The 21,509-nt window shown below is 44.6% G+C and overlaps 1 non-coding gene across 1 annotated transcript; it reads right to left on the minus strand.

Annotated features, from left to right (window-relative positions):
* Nucleotides 1-2,190: 2,190 nt before the first annotated feature.
* On the minus strand, nt 2,191-2,272 carry trnas-gcu (transfer RNA serine (anticodon GCU)). The gene has a single exon. It is a non-coding gene; the product is annotated as a tRNA-Ser (tRNA).
* Between the last annotated feature and the right edge of the window lie 19,237 nt (nt 2,273-21,509).

The raw sequence follows: 21,509 nt of genomic DNA on the forward strand, positions 1-21,509 counted from the left end.
AATTAATGGTGGGAAGGTTGTGGGTTGGAGTCCCGCCAGAGTCGCTGCACAGTCAGGTTTTAGTGATGAACTTTTGCAGCAAAACCACAACTCGTTCATTGATGTCCTTCAAGGAATGGAAATCGCCAATGAGTCCGTTTGAATTGTGATTAATTAACATGTCAGCTTCAATCTGCGCACCTCATGTCAGCTTCAATCTGCGCACCTCATGTCAGCTTCAATCTGCGCACCTCATGTCAGCTTCAATCTGCGCACCTCATGTCAGCTTCAATCTGCGCACCTCATGTCAGCTTCAATCTGCGCACCTCATGTCAGCTTCAATCTGCGCACCTCATGTCAGCTTCAATCTGCGCACCTCATGTCAGCTTCAATCTGCGCACCTCATGTCAGCTTCAATCTGCGCACCTCAAGTCAGCTTCAATCTGCGTACCTCACGTCAGCTTCAATCTGCGGACCTCATGTCAGCTTCAATCTGCGCACCTCATGTAAGCTTCAATCTGCGCACCTCATGTCAGCTTCAATCTGCGCACCTCATGTCAGCTTCAATCTGCGCACCTCATGTCAGCTTCAATCTGCGCACCTCATGTCAGCTTCAATCTGCGCACCTCATGTCAGCTTCAATCTGCGCACCTCATGTCAGCTTCAATCTGCGCACCTCATGTAAGCTTCAATCTGCGCACCTGCTGGAAAATTTTTATTTACTCCACGAGTGTTGTGTCGACAAACCCTGTGCCTTCTGTCCTCTGGAGCTCAAACATTCTCTGGAGAAAAGAGAATCCGACCTTCTGGAACGGTAAAAAGCCATCATTTGAAGCTGGGAATCTCTCCCATTCATACTTCAGATGAGGGACTGTCAAAATTGGCCGGTTTCACGCCAGATTCAGAATATAAAAAGTGTCGCCCAGATAATTAAAAGACCTTTGCAGGACTTGAACCTTCAATCTTCTGATAACAGAAAAATTTGCAACCGAAGGCAGACGCCTTATCCATTCGTCTATGCGGTCGCTGATGCCACTGAATCTCTTTTTATGGGGCGAATTGTGAGCAGGTTCAAGGAAACAGCTCGAAAAAAGAAGTGGATTGAGGAAAAGATAAAAATATTTCCACTGAATAAACAGGTCCTCTGTGAGCTGGATTCGCACCAGCGCAGTGAAACTCAATGCAAATTGGAGGATGACATCGGCGGCTTGTTGGTCCAGGGTTATGATTCTCGCCTTGGGCAGTTTAGCATTAAAATGCTGAGAGATCCCGTGTTCAAATCCCAAACGAGCCCTGACACATTTTGTTAAACTCAACAACTCGGTCATCAAAGCTGAAATCGCTCTGCTTCTAAAAAAACGGCATGATCCGAGATTGTGAGCTCTGCCATTTCAAACAGACACAGAATGATCCGGGACTGTGAGCACTCCCGGTTTAAACAGACCCAGAATGATCCGCGACCCCGCCCATTATAGACAGGCCTGATTTTCAAAGCTTATGAAATCTATGGCAACATAAATCGAGCTGTTTCTAAAACGATGCCCGGTTTAGTCTTCGATGCCAAGTTGAAAGTTTGCTCCATTATCATTTTTCCCTTCATCTCCGCCATTTTACTCCAGCCAAATGAACTGAGTTTAGGTGTCAGCCGTGGCTCAGCGGTAGCATACTCAAGCCTCACTCCAGAGACTTGAGTGCATAATCCAGGCTGACACTCCAGGGCAGTACTGAGGAAGTGCTGCACTGTCGGCAGTGCCGTCTTTCCAGTAAGATGATAAACTGGGGCTTCAGATCCCATGAGAGAATGCTGAAAAGAACGAGGATTTCTCGCGCATTATTTATCTCTCAACCAAAGACCCCAAAACAGAAAATCTCGTCTTTAAGTTTGATAAATATTTTTGAAATTCCAAAGGAGAAATATATGTTCCTGCTCCCTAATCATTTGCCTCTGTTGCCGCTAGTCTTTCATTCGGTGCCAATCTCAGAGGAAGGAAGAAGGAAGAGAGGGTTCTCAGTCTCCGATTCGCGATCTCATCTCCACTTTCATTCAAGGTGGGTTGAGAAATGTCTTGGAATATTTTAATTTTAACAAGATATGGGCAATGCAGGGGCACAGACCAGCAACACCAGTGCAATTTCCACGAAAATGTATTTCAAGTAAGGTTCAGTGAAATGCTTGGAAAGTGTATCAGCATCAAACGTGCAATACAGTAACGACGAGGATGGGATTCGGACCCACGCGTGCAGAGCACAATGGATTAGCAGTCCATCGCCTTAACCACTCGGCCACCTCGTCTCTCCAATGCACGGCTTTCAGACATTCCATTTCTTGCTTTTTACATCTAATTAGAACTACCCTGAAAGAAATTCAACTTCACCGCTTATCCTGCCCGTGCACACAGATCTACAATGTTGAAAATGTACAATCAGCTTAATGTAAGCAACAGGCCTTCTGTTACTTCAGATGAGGGACTGTCAAAAATGGCCGGTTTCACGCCAGATTCAGAATATAAAAAGTGTCGCCCAGATAATTAAAAGACCTTTGTAGGATTTGAACCTTCAATCTTCTGATAACTGAAGAATTTGTAACCGAAGTCAGACGCCTTATCCATTAGTCTCTGCGGCCGCTGATGCCGCTGAATCTCTTTTTATGGGGCAAATTGTGAGCAGGTTGAAGGAAACAGCTCGAAAAAAGAAGTGGATTGACGAAAAGATAAAAATATTTCCACTGAATAAACAGGTCCTCTGTGAGCTGGATGCGCACCAGTGCAGTAAAACTCAATGCAAATTGGAGGATGACATCGGCGGTTTGTCGGTATCGGGTTATGATTCTCGCTTTGGGCAGTTCAGCATTAAAATGCGAGAAGTCCCGTGTTCAAATCCCGGACGAGCCCTGACACATTTTGTTAAACTCAACAACTCGGTCATCAAAGCTGAAATCGCTCTGATTCTAAAAAGACGGCATGATCCGAGATTGTGAGCTCTGCCATTTCAAACAGACACAGAATGATCCGGGGCTGTGAGCACTCGCGGTTTAAACAGACCCAGAATGATTCGCAACTGACCGCGACCCCGCCCATTATAGACAGGCCTGATTTTCTATGCTTATGAAATCTATGGCAGCATAAATCGGGCTGCTTCTCAAACTATGCCCGGTTTAATCTTGGACGCCAAGTTGAAAGTTCACTCCATTATCATTTTTCCCTTTATCTCCGTCATTTTACTCCAGCCAAATGAACTGAGTTTAGGTGTCAGCCGTGGCTCAGCGGTAGCATACTCAAGCCTCACTCCAGAGACTTGAGTGCATAATCCAGGCTGACACTCCAGGGCAGTACTGAAGTAGTGCTGCACTGTCGGCAGTGCCGTCTTTCTAGTAAGAAACTGGGGCTTCAGATCCCATGAGAGAATGCTGAAAAGAACGAGGATTTCTCGCGCATTATTTATCTCTCAACCAAAGACCTAAAAACAGAAAATCTCGTCTTTAAGTTTGATATATATTTTTGAAATTCCAAAGGAGAAATTTATGTTCCTGCTCCCTAATCATTTGCCTCTGTTGCCGCTAGTATTTCATTCGGTGCCAATCTCAGAGGAAGGAAGAAGGAAGAGAGGGTTCTCAGTCTCCGATTCGCGATCTCATCTCCACTTTCATTCAAGGTGGGTTGAGAAATTTCTTGGAATATTTTAATTTTAACAAGATATATGAGCAATGCAGGGGCACAGACCAGCAACACCAGTGCAATTTCCACGAAAATGTATTGCAAGTAAGATTCAGTGAAATGCTTGGAAAGTGCACCAGCATCAAACGCGTAATATAGTAACGACGAGGATGGGATTCGAACCCACGCGTGCAGAACACAATGGATTAGTAGTCACTCGGCCACCTCGTCTCACCAATGTACGGCTTTCAGACATTCGATTTCTTGCTTTTTACATCTAATTAGAACTACCCTGAAAGAAATTCAACTTCACCGCTCATCCTGCCCGTGCACACAGATCTACAATGTTGAAAATGTACAATCAGCTTAATGAAAGCAACAGGCCTTCCGTTACTTCAGATGAGGGACTGTCAAAAATGGCCGGTTTCACGCCAGATTCAGAATATGAAAAGTGTCGCCCAGATAATTAAAAACCGTTGTAGGACTTGAACCTTCAATCTTCTGATAACTGAAGAATTATGCAACCGAAGTCAGACGTATTATCCATTAGTCTATGCGGACGCTGATGCCGCTGAATCTCTTTTTATGGGGTGAATTGTGAGCAGGTTCAAGGGAACAGCTCGAAAAAAGAAGTGGATTGAGGAAAAGATAAAAATATTTCCACTGAATAAACAGGTCCTCTGTGAGCTGGATGCGCACCAGTGCAGTGAAACTCAATGCAAATTGGAGGATGAAATCGCCGGCTTGTTGGTCTTGGGTTATGATTTTTGCTTTGGGCAGTTCAGTATTAAAATGCGAGAGGTCCCGTGTTCAAATCCCGGACGAGCCCTGACACATTTTCTTAAACTCAACAACTCGGTCATCAAAGCTGAAATCGCTCTTATTCTAAAAAAACGGCATGATCCGAGATTTTGAGCTCTGCCATTTCAAACAGACACAGAATGATCCGGGACTGTGAGCACTCGCGGTTTAAACAGACCCAGAACGATTCGCAACTGACCGCGACCCCGCCCATTATAGACAGGCCTGATTTTCAATGCTTATGAAATCTATGGCAACATAAATCAGGCTGCTTCGAAAACGGTGCCCGGTTTAATCTTGGACGCCAAGTTGAAAGTTTACTCCATTATCATTTTTCCCTTTATCTCCGTCATTTTACTCCAGCCAAATGAACTGAGTTTAGGTGTCAGCCGTGGCTCAGCGGTAGCATACTCAAGCCTCACTCCAGAGACTTGAGTGCATAATACAGGCTGACACTCCAGGGCAGTACTGAGGTAGTGCTGCACTGTCGGCAGTGCCGTCTTTCCAGTAAGATGATAAACTGGGGCTTCAGATCCCATGAGAGAATGCTGAAAAGAACGAAGATTTCTCGCGCATTATTTAGCTCTCAACCAAAGACCCAAAAACAGAAAATCTCGTCTTTAAGTTTGATAAATATTTTTGAAATTCCAAAGGAGAAATTTATGTTTCTGCTCCCTCATCATTTGCCTCTGTTGCCGCTAGTCTTTCATTCGGTGCCAATCTCAGAGGAAGGAAGAAGGAAGAGAGGGTTCTCAGTCTCTGATTCGTGATCTCATCTCCACTTTCATTCAAGGTGGGTTGAGAAATTTCTTGGAATATTTTAATTTTAACAAGATATGAGCAATGCAGGGGCACAGACCAGCAACACCAGTGCAATTTTCACGAAATTGTTTTTCAAGTAAGGTTCAGTGAAATGCTTGGAAAATCCATTAGCATCAAACGTGTAATACAGTAACTACGAAGATGGCATGCAAACCCACGCGTGCAGAGCACAATGGATTAGCAGTCCATCGCCTTCACCTCTCGGCCACCTCGTCTCACCGATGCAATGTTCTCAGACATTCCATTTCTTGCTCTTTGCATCTAATTAGAACTACCCTGAAAGAAATTCAACTTCACCGCTTATCCAGCCCGTGCACACAGATCTACAATGTTGATAATGTACAATCAGCTTAATGTAAGCAACAGGCCTTCCGTTGCTTCAGATGAGGGACTGTCAAAAATGGCCGGTTTCACGCCAGATTCAGAATATAAAAAGTGTCGCCCAGATAATTAAAGAACCTTTGTAGGACTTGAACCTTCAATCTTCTGATAACTGAAGAATTTGTAACAGAAGTCAGATGCCTAATCCATTAGTCTGTGCGGCCGCTGATGCCGCTGAATCTTTTTTTATGGGGCGAATTGTGAGCAGGTTCAAGGAAACTGCTCGAAAAAAGAAGTGGATTGAGGAAAAGATAAAAATATTTCAACTGAATTAACAGGTCCTCTGTGAGCTGGATTCCCACCAGCGCAGTGAAACTCAATGCAAATGGGAAACGACATCGGCGTCTCGTTGGTTTAGGGGTATGATTCTCGCTTTGGGCATTTCACGATTAAAATGCAAGAAGTCCCGGGTTCAAATCCCGGACGAGCCCTGACACATTTTCTTAAACTTCAACAACTCGGTCATCAAAGCTGAAATCGCTCTGCTTCTGAAAAAACGGCAGGATCCGAGATTGTGAGCTCTGCCATTTCAAACAGACACAGAATGATCCGGGGCTGTGAGCACTCGCGGTTTAAACAGACCCAGAATGATTCGCAACTGACCGCGACCCCGCCCATCATAGATAGGCCTGATTTTCAAAGCTTATGAAATCTATGGCAACATAAATCGGGCTGTTTCTAAAACGATGCCCGGTTTAATCTTGGACGCCAAGTTGAAAATTTACTGCATTATCATTTTTCCCTTTATCTCCGTCATTTTACTCCAGCCAAATGAACTGAGTTTAGGTGTCAGCCGTGGCTCAGCGGTAGCATACTCAAGCCTCACTCCAGAGACTTGAGTGCATAATCCAGGCTGACACTCCAGGGCAGTACTGAGGAAGTGCTGCACTGTCGGCAGTGCCGTCTTTCTAGTAAGATGTTAAACTGGGGCTTCAGATCCCATGAGAGAATGCTGAAATGAACGAGGATTTCTCACGCATTATTTATCTCTTCAACCAAAGACCCAAAAACAGAAAATCTCGTCTTTAAGTTTGATAAATATTTTTGAAATTCCAAAGGAGAAATTTATGTTCCTGCTCCCTAATCATTTGCCTCTGTTGCCGCGAGTCTTTCATTCGGTGCCAATCTCAGAGGAAGGAAGAAGGAAGAGAGGGTTCTCAATCTCCGATTCGCGATCTCATCTCCACTTTCATTCAAGGTGGGTTGAGAAATTTCTTGGAATATTTTAATTTTAACAAGATATGAGCAATGCAGGGGCACAGACCAGCAACACCAGCGCAATTTCCACGAAAATGTATTTCAAGTAAGGTTCAGTGAAATGCTTGGAAAGTGCATCAGCATCAAACGTGTAATACAGTAACGACGAGGATGGGATGCAAACCCACGCGTGCAGAGCACAATGGATTAGCAGTCCATCGCCTTAACCTCTCAGCCACCTCGTCTCACCGATGCAATGTTCTCAGACATTCCATTTCTTGCTCTTTGCATCTAATTAGAACTACCCTGAAAGAAATTCAAGTTCACCGCTTATCCTGCCCGTGCACAAAGATCTGCAATGTTGAAAATGTACAATCAGCTTAATGTAAGCAACAGGCCTTCCGTTACTTCAGATGAGGGACTGTCAAAAATGGCCGGTTTCACGCCAGATTCAGAATATGAAAAGTGTCGCCCAGATAATTAAAGGACCTTTGTAAGACTTGAACCTTCAATCTTCTGATAACTGAAGAATTTGCAACAGAAGTAAGATGCCTAATCCATTAGTCTATGCGGCCGCTGATGCCGCTGAATCTCTTTTTATGCGGCGAATTGTGAGCAGGTTCAAGGGAACTGCTCGAAAAAAGAAGTGGATTGAGGAAAAGATAAAAATCTTTCAACTGAATTAACAGGTCCTCTGTGAGCTGGATTCGCACCAGCGCAGTGAAACTCAATGCAAATGGGAAATGACATCGGCGGCTCGTTGGTCTAGGGGTATGATTCTCGCTTTGGGCATTTCACGATTAAAATGCGAGAGGTCCCGGGTTCAAATCCCTGATGAGCCCTGACACATTTTCTTAAACTCAACAACTCGGTCATCAAAGCTGAAATCGCTCTGCTTCTAAAAAAACGGCATCATCCGAGATTGTGAGCTCTGCCATTTCAAACAGACACAGAATGATCCGGGACTGTAAGCTTTCCCGGTTTAAACAGACCCAGAATGATTCGCAACTGACCGCGACCCCGCCCATTATAGACAGGCCTGATTTTCAAAGCTTATGAAATCTATGGCAACATAAATCGGGCTGTTTCTAAAACGATGCCCGGTTTAATCTTGGACGCCAAGTTGAAAGTTTACTCCATTATCATTTTTCCCTTTAGCTCCGTCATTTTACTCCAGCCAAATGAACTGAGTTTAGGTGTCAGCCGTGGCTCAGCGGTAGCAAACTCAAGCCGCACTCCAGAGACTTGAGCACATAATCCAGGCTGCCACTCCAGGGCAGTGCTGAGGTAGTGCTGCACTGTCGAGAGTGCCGTCTTTCTAGTAAGATGTTAAACTGGGGCTTCAGATCCCATGAGAGAATGCTGAAAAGAACGAGGATTTCTCGCGCATTATTTATCTCTCAACCAAAGTCCCAAAAACAGAAAATCTCGTCATTAAGTTTGATAAATATTTTTGAAATTAAATTGCCCGCAAAGGAGAAATTTATGTTTCTGCTCCCTAATCATTTGCCTGTGTTGCCGCTCGTCTTTCCTTCGGTGCCAATCGCAGAGGACGGAAGAAGGAAGAGAGGGTTCTCAGTCTCCGATTCGCGATCTCATCTCCACTTTCATTCAAGGTGGGTTGAGAAATTTTTTGGAATATTTTAATTTTAAGAAGATATGAGCAATGCAGAGGCACAGACCAGCAACACCAGTGCAATTTTCAGGAAATTGTATTTCAAGTAAGATTCAGTAAAATGCTTAGAAAGTGCATCAGCATCAAACGTGTAATATAACAGCGACGAGGATTGGATTCTAACCCACGCTTGTAAAGCACAATGGATTAGCAGTCCATCGCCTTAACCTCTCGGCCACCTTTTCTCACCGATACACTGCTCTCAGACATTCCATTTCTTGCTTTTTGCATCTAAGTAGAACTACCCTGAAAGAAATTCAACTTCAGGTGAGGGACTGTCAAAAATGGTCGGTTTAACGCCAGATTCAGAATATAAAAAGTGTCACCCAGATAACTCAACGACCGTGGTAGGACTCGAACCTTCAATCTTCTGATAACTAAAGCATTTGGAACGGAAGTCAAACGTCTTATCCATTAATCTGTGCGTCCGCTGATGCCGGTGTAACTCTTTTTACGGGGCGAATTGTGAGCAGGTTCAAGGAAACTGCTCGAAAAAAGAAGTGGGTTGAGTAAAAGATAAAAATATTTCAACTGAATAAACAGGTCCTCTGTGAGCTGGATTCGCACATTTTGTTAAACTCAACAACTGGGTCATCAAAGCTGAAATCGCTCTTCTTTAAAAAAAACCGGAATGATCCGGGACTGGGAGCTCTGCCGTTTTTAACAGACACAGAATGATCCGGGACTGTGAGTACTCCCGGTTCGAACAGACCCAGAATGATTCGCAACTGACCACGACCCCGCCCATTATAGACAGGCCTGATTTTCAATGCTTATGAAATCGATGGCAACATAAGTCGGGCTGTTTCTTTACCGAGCGGCCGATTACGATGCCCGGTTTTTCCTGGACGCCAAGTTGTGTGTCGAGGGTGTGGGTGTATTGACATCCTGAGAGACAGCGACAGCCCCATGACACAGAGCGATGGCAGCAACTCACAAATGTGGCCATTCAGGCCCATAAATAGGCTGACCCTGATTCACAGTAGCTAGTCAGTCAGGCGGGTCGGAAGGTCTGCACTCAGCAAATGAAGGGCTGGGGAATAAGACAGTCTCCCAATCAGACGGATAAAGCGGGAGACAAAGTGAGAGACAGAGACTGGAGCTGGCTGTGAGTCAACCCCGCAGAGAAGCACGTTGTATCCTTTCCCTTTTTACCCTGATTTGTCAGTAATAATTTAAAATCATTTCTGGTCCGGTCCCTTCCTTTAATCCAGTGCAGCGGCAGTGACAATAACATTGTGGATTTATCGGGTACAGCCGAATCCAAGTCGGATCCCCAGCACCGAGGAGAAATTCCCTATTTCCCGGTCAGTTTGTTTCAAGCAGCAGTTAACAGCAAAAAGTGTTATTAATAGGAGTAGTGGGACTGAGAATGACTTAAACAGTCGGCACCCTGTGAAGCAGAGCTCCGAGTATCTGTTTAAATAAAGTACTGAACAGATCGAGTGGGAGAGTTACCTGGACTCCGTGTATCACGAGGTAGTCACACCAATTAGATTAATTAATTCAGATGTAGTCCGTGGCCAGGGTCAGGATGGTGTGACTAGAATTGAGGCAGGTACGGGGATCCAGGAGGTAGTGTTGGAGGAGCCGCAGCCCTTGCACTTGTCCAACAGGTTCGAGGCTCTTACTCCCTGTGGGGACAGGAGCAGGGACTGCAGGGAGGATGAGCAACCTGGCCACAGTACCGTGGAGCAGGGGGCCATTCAAGTTGGGGTAGTTAAAAGAAATGTTGTAGTGGTAGGGGATAGTATCATTAGGGGGATAGATAGAGTACTTTGCAGCCGAGAGCAAGAGTCCCGAAGGCTGTGTTGCATGCCCGGTGCCAGGGTTAAGGACATCTCCTCTGGACTGGAGAGAAACTTGGAGTGGGAGGGGGAGGATCCAGTTGTCGTGGTCCATGTTGGCACCAATGACATTGATAGGACAAGGAAGGAGGTTCTGCTGCGGCAGTTTGAGCAGCTAGGGGCCAAATTAAAAAGCAGAACCACAAGGGTAATAATCTCTGGATTATTACCTGAGCCACGAGCGAATTTGGCTAGGACAAATAAAATTAGTGAGTTAAATGCATGGCTCAAAGACTGGTGTGGGAGAAATGGGTTTTGCTTCCTGGGACACTGGCACCAGTACTGGGGCAGGAGGGAGCTGTTCCGTTGGGACGGGCTACACTCGGCCAGTGCTGGGACTAGAGTCCTGGCGGATCATATAACTAGGGCTGTAGAGAGGGCTTTAAACTAACTAGTGGGGGGGGGGGGAGGTTCCAAGAGAGCAAATAATAAAAATGACAACAGAGAAGGTAATAGACTTAGGTAGCAGTGGGGAAATTAAAAACCAGAGCGTGTCAGGAAGGGGCAGAAGGTATGGAGTAAAAGGTAAAGTAATAAAAAGGGCAAAAGCAGGAACTAAGTGTCACAAAACATCTTTGAAAGTTCTCTATCTGAATGCACGTAGCATTCGTAACAAGATAGATGAGTTAATGGCACAAATAACTACATATGGGTATGATCTTGTGGCCATTACAGAAACATGGCTGCAGGGTGACAATGCCTGGGAATTAAACATACCAGGTTATTTAACGATCAGGAAGGACAGGCAGGAAGGAAGGGGAGGTGGGGTGGCTATGTTAATAAAGGAAGGAATCACTGTAATACAGAGAAATGATATTGGGTCAAAAGATCTGTATAATGAAACAGTTTGGGTGGAGGTAAGGAAAAATAAGGGGAAAAAAACACTAGTGAGCGTAGTCTATAGGCCTCCAGACAGTGGCAACTCTGCTGGACGGAGTATCAAACAGGAAATAGTTGAGGCTTGTAATAAGGGAACATCTATAATTATGGGGGATTTTAACTATCATATTAATTGGACAAATCAAATTGGGCAGGGCAGCCTTGAGGATGAGTTCATTGAGTTTATTAGGGATGGGTTTCTTGAGCAGTATGCAACTGAACCGACCAGGGGGCAAGCAACCTCAGATCTGGTCCTGTGTAACGAGATGGGATTAATTAAAAATGTCTAGTAAAGGATCCCCTTGGAATGAGTGACCATAACATGGTTGAATTCCATATTCAATTAGAGGGTGAGATGGTTGGATCTCAAACAAGCGTGCTAAGCTTGAATAAAGGAGACTATGAAGGTATGAGAGCGGAATTGAGTAGAGTGGATTGGGAAAATAGATTAAAGGGTAAGACGATACATGATCAGTGGTGTACATTTAAGGAGTTATTTTACAACTTCCAAAAAATATATATTCCACTGAGAAGAAAAGGGTGTAAAAGAAAAGACAGCCATCCGTGGCTAAGTAAAGAAATTAAGGATATTATTCGACTAAAAACAAGGGCATATAAGGTAGCCAAATCTAGTGGGAGGATAGAGGATTGGGGAAACTTTAAAAGACAGCAAAAAATAACAAAAAGATTGATTAAGAAAGGGAAGATGGATTATGAAAGTAAATTAGCAAAAAATATAAAAACAGATAGTAAGAGTTTTTATAGTTATATAAAAAGAAAAAGGGTGGCTAAAGTAAATTTTGGTCCTTTAGAGGATGAGACCGGGAAATTAATGGTGGGAAATATGGAGATGGCAAAAACACTGAATGAATATTTTACATCAGTTTTTACAGTAAAAGACACTAAGAATATCCCAACACTGGACAAACAGGGGGCTAAAGGGGGGGGAGGAGCTAACACGATCAAAATCACTAAGGAAGTGGTACTCGGTAAAATAATGGGAATCAAGGTGGATAAATCACCTAGACCTGATGGCTTACATCCTAGGGTCTTGAGGGAAGTGGCGGTAGGGATTGTGGATGCATTGGTAATAATTCTCCAAAACTCCCTGGACTCAGCAAAGATCCCGGCAGACTGGAAAACTGCTAATGTAAAACCCTTATTTAAAAAGGGCAGTAGACAGAAGGCTGGAAACTATAGACCGGTTAGCCTAACATCTGTCGTAGGTAAAAGTTTGGAGTCCATTATTAAGGAGACAGTAACAGGACATTTGGATAATCATAATTTAATAGGACAAAGTCAGCATGGTTTTATGAAGTGGAAGTCAAGTTTGACAAATTTGCTGGAGTACTTTGAGGAAGTAATGTATAGGGTGGATAAAGGGGAACCAGTGGACGTTGTATATTTAGACTTCCAAAAGGCATTTGACAAGGGGCCACACAAAAGATTATTGCTTAAGATAAAATATCACCGGATTGGGGGTAATATTCTGGCATGGATAGAGGATTGGCTATCTAACAGAAGGCAGAGAGTTGGGATAAATGGTTCATTCTCAGACTGGCAAACAGTAACTAGTGGTGTTCCACAGGGGTCAGTGCTGGGTCCCCAAATCTTTACAATCTATATTAACGATTTGGACGAGGGGACCGAGTGTAACATATCAAAGTTTGCAGATGATACTAAGATGGGAGGGAAAGTAGTGAGTGAGGAGGACATAAAAAACTTGCAAGGGGACATCGACAGGCTAAGTAAGTGGGCAGAGATTTGGCAGATGGAATACAATACTGGAAAGTGTCAGGTTATGCACTTTGGCAGGAAAAATCGCAGAGCAAGTTATTATCTTAATGGCAAGAAACTTGAAAGTACTGAAGTACAAAGGGATCTGGGGGTCCTGGTGCACGAAACTCAAAGGGTTAGTATGCAGGTGCAGCAAGTGATTAAGAAGGCCAATGGAATGTTGGATTTCATTGCTAGGGGGATAGAATATAAAAATAGGGAGGTATTGCTTCAGTTGTACAAGGTATTGGTGAGACCGCACCTGGAATACTGCGTACAGTTTTGGTGTCCATACTTAAGAAAGGACATACTTGCTCTCGAGTCAGTACAAAGAAGGTTCACTCGGTTAATCCCGGGGATGAGGGGATGGACATATGAGGAGAGGTTGAGTAGATTGGGACTCTACTCATTGGAGTTCAGAAGAATGAGAGGCGATCTTATTGAAACATATAAGATTGTGAAGGGGTTGGACCGGGTGGATGTGGGGAAGATGTTCCCGATGCTGGGTGCAACTAGAACTAGGGGGCATAGTCTTAGTACCAGATAAGGGGGGTTTACACTGTTATTATAGGATGGAAAGTACCATCCCTCAAACTCGGTCATTTCATAACCCGCCGTCCTGAGGGCGGAACAATTCATTCCAGTAAAAGGGTTCTGACGGATCGCACCCCTGGTGGCAGTACTGTTCCCAACTGCCTCCTCACACGGTACGTTAGTCTGGTTCTGGTGGTGCATCCATGTTAGCATTTGAGTCACATTAAAGGCCACCAGACGAATGGGTATTCCACCCCTACTATGTATCGGGATGTGGCTACAGACCCAACAGCTGGACTGCCCCCTTTACTTAGCATACTCTATAAACAGAGCTATTTACGTGTAAATCACGCTTACATCGCGGCCTGCCCAGGGTTACCGTAACAATGCATATTATCGCAACTAAACATATTACGGTCTTCATCTTCAATTTTAAGTAGGTACTGCCTGTCTGAAGCTGGCTTATTCTTTCTCTGGCCCTTCCGATACCACTCTTGTACTAACGCGTTAAGACAAAAGCATATAAGCACAACCGATGCAATAAGCCACAAAACAAATGCCCACAGGCAAACAGATCAAAGTATCAGGCATTAATCAGCTGATGTTGACCTGGAAAATAATACAAGGGGTGTATCATTAGTAACTTCTATGCACACCCTTTTTGAGGTTTATTTGTTTGTTTTTCCTCACACTAGATTAAACTTAAAACTTAAAAATTTAACAGAATCAAGGCCAGCACAGGCTGAGAGTACAATGGGTGTAGGATTTCAGCAGGCCAGAACAATCCAAACACCATACCAGACCTCGTAAAACTGCAGTCACCTTTCCAAGGCCGAGCACGAGTTCTGTGACCTCGAGACGTAATCCTTATGCTTTAACTAAACATTATCAATTCTCAATCTGCGTTTTACGCCCCTACAGATTGAGTCCTTAACACAATAACTTAACAACTTTAATCTTAATTTTATGCTGGTTACATTCATTTAGTCAGTCTTTTCTTTCGTGGTTACACTCTCCCCGGTAGTCTCCTTCTCAGGGGGCTCCAGGGATGACTTGGGCTCATATATCTTTAGCTCTGTCCAATGTTTCCACACTCCCTTTCCCCGTATGTCTAGACAGGCGCAAGTATCTCCACTAATAATAACTTCGTAAGGCCCGGTCCATCTGGGAGCAAAGCCTGATTTGATTGGTAATACCTTTAGCATTACCCTAGTTCCCGCTGTAGGGACTTCTTGTAATGGGAAGGGGAGTTCCTTCTCGTCCTGCTCCTTCTGGTGGTACCTTACTTGCTTCCGCATTTCTTTTAATTGTTTACTCATTTCTTGGACATATCACCGTAGCTTGTCCTTTAAGGGGCCTACATCCACCCCTCCCGTAATTATGCCTTCTGGCAATTGCATTGCTCGTCCTGTCATAAGTTCATACGGGGCAAGGCCTGTAGTGCGATTACAGGTGGCTCGTAATTTCATCAGAATGATAGGTAACACTTCCACCCATGTTTTTCCCGATTCCTGCATGGCCTTAGCCAACGCATTTTTTAATGTTCGGTTCATTCTTTCTACCATTCACGAGCTCTGGGGATGGTAGGGTATATGAAACTTTTGCTTAATTCCCATTAACTGGCACATATGTTTGACCACACCTCCTGTAAAGTGGGTCCCTTGATCGGAATCTATCTGAAGTGGCATTCCCAAACGGGGGAATACCTCTTCTGCCAAGATTCTAGCGACAGTAGTAGCAGTGCAATTACTGGTGGAAAATGCCTCCACCCATCTTGCAAACTGGTCAATAATTACCAAGCAATACGTCTTACCCTTTGACATGGGTAGGGGCCCCGTAAAATCAATTTGCAAGTGCTCCCATGGCCCTCGAGGCCTGGGTTGGTGCCCGAGTCTAATTTTAACTGGTCTTCCTGGATTATGCTGAGCGCACACGATGCATCGTTGACAATGCTTAGCAATATCCCGTCCCATACCCTTCCACCACCACTCCTTACCTAAAGTCTGTTGCATCGCCTCCTTTCCAGAGTGGCTTAATCCATGGTGTAATTCACGTAGGGTATTCTGTATACACTCGGGGGCCATTACCTTATTATTTACTCGCCATACTCCGTCAGCTTTTGGTCCGGCTCCTTGTGCTTTCCATCTCTGCCTTTCACTAGGTAATATATCCTCATGTAGCTCGGCAATACTAATTTCATTTCCTGGCCTATCTACACTGGCTACAGGTTCCTCGGGTTCTCATTCTAAGGCTAACTACACTGGCTACAGGTTCATCGGGTTCCCATTCTAAGGCTAACTCCGCGGATTGTTTCGCTACCTGCTTTCCCTCCTTCCGTTCCAGGTTTGCTTCTTTCCGTTCCAAGACCAGGGCTGCCTGAGCTGCCCTGTCAGCTGCCTGGTTGCCCATATAACCCTTCCATTCCGGGCTGTCTCTGGCTGGTTCTTTTTGGTGCGCTTTAATCTTTATTACTGCGACCTGTTCAGGCTTATTACTAGCTTCCAGGAGGGCTTCGATTCTTTCCTGATGTCTTATGGGGGTTCCCCCAGTAGTTACAAATCCCCATCTGCCCCATGCAGTCATGTTGTCATGGACTACTCCGAACGCATATCGGCTGTCCGTATATATATTTACCATTTTATTCTCGGACTCTTCCAGTGCTACTGTCAGTGCCACTAGTTCTGTCACTTGGGCTGACAAGCCTCCTTCAAGCCTCCCTGATCGTACAGTCCTCATCTGATAATTTACCACAGCCCAGCCCGTACGAGGCTGTCCGTCTATATATTTTCGGGACCCATCCACGTACAGTGTCTCTTCAGCCCCTGGTAACGGAGTGTCTTTTATTTTGTCTCCCTCTAAGCCAGCATCTACATCTCCACAATCATGGGACACTCCCGAGCCCAATACTCCTTCAGCTGGGTTTTCCCCTGCGTCTCTGACCATTGTTACTGCTTTACTGGGAGGGAGGAGAACAGCCTCCCATTTCGCTCGTCTCAAGTGTGAGACTGATCGCAATTTTCTAGTGTTTAACATTTCTACTAGAGTATGCTTTGTGTGGAGAACGATATCTCCTGTCATTACAACGGGCTCGCTAATTTTTACGGCCCAAGCTGCACAATCTAGAGCGGCTATGCAGCGTGAGAGTCCCGATACTACTGGCCCTTCTGCAGTGGAATAGTATGCTTTGGGTCTACATTTATCTCCATGCTCCTGGGTGACTACGGCTGAATAAAATCCTTCCTCATTATCACAGTGTATGTGGAAGGGTTTATTCATATCCGGGAGTCCTAGTCCTGGGGCTGAAATCAGATCTCATTTAAGTTGGGTATAAGCTTGTTCCTGCTCAGGGCCCCATCCGATGGGTTCCAGGGCGGGCTTACCCCCTTTTGCCAATCGCTGTATGGGTTCCGCTGTTTTAGCGAACCCCGGGATGAAGTTTTGGCTGTAATTAAAAAGCCCCAGTACTTTCCGTACTCCTCTTACTGTTACAGGTCTTGGCATAGTTTGTATTGCCCCTTTTCTATCTGCGGGCATCTCTTTTAACCCTTGTGAGATAAGGTGCCCTAAATAAATATAAGACCTGGGTTTTTCCTATCTGTGCCTTTTTGGGGCTGACCTTCATTGTTCTTACATACATAAAATCTCATGGGAATATATCGTCCATTTATTTCTACAATTTGTGGAATACTACGGAAGGTGGTGAAGTTTTCACCACCTACCCCTATTATTACTGCACTTTTCTTTGTGGTGGGAAGGGGGAGGTCGGTTATAGATATTGCTGCTCCAGTGTCCACTAACATCTCACACTGTCGGACCCCTATTAGTGCAGACACATATATTCGTCCCCCTTGGGTTTTCCCACTTACATCCCTCACACTCCGTCTGGAGGTGGTCTATCTGGAATTGTTTTCCCTTAAGGCTTACCGCCACCTTTTCTGCCTGTTCTATCAATCCTGCCAATTGATGAACCAACAGTACACCTGCTTTCTTAGTCCTTTCCTTTTTCTGTGTGCACCACCATGACCGCTGTTGGTCCAAACTTTTTCACACATCCCACCCGTCTTTCTGCATTTTCTCAATTAGGGAACATCTATCTGTCATATAAGTATCGATAAGGGAGCTCGGGGCCCCCCGCTTCAGATCCTTACTCGACATTATGTCCCTTGGTCACTATCTCCGGTCCCCGTAAATCTGAGAACACAAATACCTTTCTCTCGGGGTCCCGTCACGTGTAATGTAAAGGTTGGTCCGGCTCCTTTACTTCTCCTCCAGTTCTCCTCCTAGGCTATACCTAGGTTCCCTGGAATCACATAAATTAATGCAGTCTCAGAGTTGTTAGTATCCTAGCACAATTTTACATATGCCATCTCACCTCTCTCTTGTTCTTTTTGAATCACTCGAGCGTGTGTCCACTTGATTAGGGCGGCCAGTCACTCGGTGACCCTGCTCGCAGCGCCAATTTGTTGTAGCTAATTTGGGGCTAAGCGGGCCAGGTGGTATTCGAGGTCGATGCGATACCTAACAGAAGCTTTTTAGAGTCAATAAAACTCCAACTACGAGTTGGATAGCAAAGTAAAAGAATGCTTTATTGCAGAGCTCTGGGAGAAACCGTTACACACGCCTTGTGTGATCACCAAGTCTCTCGTTTTACACACACAAGGCTCCTACCTTTATACAGGAGTCAAAACAACTTAGACGGTTGATTACATAATCACAGCGATCCCCCGTGACATCTAAAACGGTTATCTATTCTTGAGCAAACGGTTATCTATTCTTAAGCAAGCGATGGCCATAGGTTAAAACCTTTTGGGACCTCTGGCCGCAGATGAGACAAGCAGAAGTAAACAATGGTTCCAGACTGTTCATCGTTGCAAGGTGACCACAAATGTTCAGTAATAAAACTGCAGCTGACAATTACCTCACCCCTGCCTACGTGCAAGCTCGGGGGCCCCTTGTTAGCCAGTTTTAATATCAAGTATCCCGACAGTCTTTGCAAAGTCCTTAATACTGAAATTCTCCTTAACAATACCCAGTCTAAAATTGCCTGATCTCTAGTTGGTTCCTCGACTTACTGGTCCAGTAAACCATCCCGTATACACTCCAGGAATTCCTCCTCCACAGTATTGTTACTAATTTGATTAGCCCAATCTATATGTAGATTATAGTCACCCATGATTCCTGCTGTGCCCTTATTGCACGCATCTCTAATTTCCCGTTTAATGCCATCCCCAATGTCAGCATTACTGATTTGAAGGTCTGTATACAACTCCCACTAATGGCTTCTGCCCCTTGGCATTTCTCAGCTCTACCCATACAGATTCCACATCATCAGAGCTAATATCCTTCCTTACTATTGCGTTCATCTCCACTTTAACCAGCAATGCTACCCCACCTCCATTTCCTTTTTGCCTGTCTTTCCTGAATATTGAATACCCCTGGATGTTGAATTCCTAGGCTTGGTCACCCTGGTGACATATCTCCGTAATCCCAATTATATCATATCCGTTTGCATCTATTTGCACAGCTTAATCATTCACCTTACTACGAATGCTCCTCGCATTAAGACACAAAGCTTTCAGGCTTATTTTTTTAACACTCTTAGACCTTTTAGAATTATTACTTACTGTGGCCATGATTGATTTAAACCCTTGATTTCTCTGCCTGCCACTTTTGCTTTTCTCCTTCCTGTCTTTTGCTTCTATCCTTGCTTCCCTTTCCTCTGCCTCCCTGCACAGGTTCCCAACCCTCTACATTTTTAATTAAAACCCTCCCCAACAGCACTAGCAAACACTTCCCCTAGGACATCGGCACAGCAGGAGGCCATTCGGCCCATCGAGTTGATGCCGGCTCTCTGTGTAGAGCAATCCAGTCAGTCCCATTCCCCCTCTCTATCTACGTAGCCCTGCAAGTTTATTTCCCTTCAAGTGCCTATCCAGTCTCACCTTGAAAACATTGAGTGTCTCCGCTTCCACCACTTGCATCGGAAGCGAATTCCAGGCCATCACCACTCGCTGTGTAAAAAAGTTTTCCGCTTCTACCGACATGTTGTCAGCATCCACCTCCTGAGTAAACACCGATACAAAGTGCTCACTGAGTATTCTAGCCTTGCCCTGCACCTCTAAGCATATATCACCTTATTTTCCCCTAACAGGCCCCACCCCGCCTCTTACAACCTGCTTACTGTTTACATGCCGGTGGAAGATTTTTGAGTTCCCTTTTATGTTAACCACAATTCTACTCTTATATTCTCTGTGCCAATCTTATTTTCATCTTCACTTCCCCTCTCAACTTATTGTATTTGTTCTGGTTCTCCCTTGAAGTATTCACCTGTCATTCATCATTAACCTTTCTGTTTCATCATCTTCTCCATCTGCCTCATCATCCCTGGAGCCCTTGCTTTGGTTCCATTAATTTTCCCACTTGTTAGAATGTATCTAGCCTGTACTTGGAACATCTCCTCCTTAAAGATCACCCATTGTTCTGTTACTGTTTCTCCTGTATGTGTTTGGTACCATTATATCCTGGCTGGATCCTTTCGTATCCCCTTGAATTTAGCCCTATTCCACTTTAGATGCTCCACTCTAGATTGTTCCTTGCTCCTCTCCATTGCTAATCTAAATCTTATGATACGATGATCACTCATACCCAAGTGTTCTCCCACAGACACCTGGTCGAACTGCCCCAACTCATTCCCCAGCACCAGATTCAGAAACACTTCCTTCCTAGTTGAGCCAAGAACATATTGGTCATGAAAATCCTCCTGATCACATTTCAGAAATTCCTCCCCCTCGTTTCCCTTTGCCCTAGCATTATCCCAATCGATATTTGGGTAATTAAATCCCCCCAATATCACCACGTTATAGCTCTATAGCATCAGTTTAGGACAAATGCATCAAATCAAATGTTCACCCGAGAGACAGAAAAGAAAACAGAGAAAAGTGTAGAAGGAGATAGGGAAACAAATCTAAATACAGAAAATATAAATATTTCCTATCCTTGATTTTTCTCGATTCCAACCCAATAATTCAGTGACGGATAAATAACTTCAGTGTACATCGTTCTGTTCGAGAATCGGACCAAAGAAAGAGACACAAAATAACTTAAAACGGCTGAAACCAGGGACCTTCCGATCTTCAGTCGAGCGCTCTCCCAACTGAGCTATTCTGGCCTCCCGTTAATGATGTTTCGTGTCTCTCTTTTGGAAGAAAATCTAACCCCGGGTGGACTCCGCTCATTTCTCACTCCGTGGGAATGGGACCCGACCAGATCTCGGAGCTCAGGTTATGTTAATGATCTGTTGAAGTGTTTATAAACACAGAAAGCTGACACACCAGGGGAGACCTCATTGGTTTGGACACGGAGCGAAATATACTGAAGGTTTTTGTTGTAACATTTACAGAGCACACTAACTCCGAGCTGCAGGGGAAATTATATGAAGTTCAATGTTCAGCAGCGAGATGCTGGAGAGATAAGAGTCCCGAATCAGGGAGAGATTTCCTGAAACCGCTGTTGAATTACATTTATATCAAACACTCACTGAAGCACTGCAGGAATTCAGAGCTGGGGACCGCCTGTGAAATAAGACTTAAAATAAAATAATACAACTGCTTAAGGTGGGGCTCGAACCTACGACGCTGAAATTAAGAGTTTTATAATCTACCGACTGAGCTAACGGGACCCACCGCACCGCGCACTCTCTGTCTGTTATTGCAGAGCAACAGCTGTTGGTTCCACCCCAGGGGCCCGTCTTGTTCTGCAAACCAAACTTCTTCTTCTTCTCAATCACAGGCTTTGTCAGTAAACCGACACACACAAGCACAAGAGAGCGATGGATTCCTCTCACTGATCGATAGTAAAACTCAGATGTTCTGCTCTTTTCACCTTCTGAACTTTCACATCCATTTTGCTCAGTATTTATTTCGCTTTCCTTTTTATTATGTTCGTGCTTTTCTTTGTAAACATTTC

This window comes from Somniosus microcephalus, unplaced genomic scaffold, assembly GCF_052327205.1.
Source record: "Somniosus microcephalus isolate GS21.2 unplaced genomic scaffold, FLI_Smic_1.0 unresolved_chr1, whole genome shotgun sequence".
NCBI classification, from domain to species: Eukaryota; Metazoa; Chordata; class Chondrichthyes; order Squaliformes; family Somniosidae; genus Somniosus; species Somniosus microcephalus.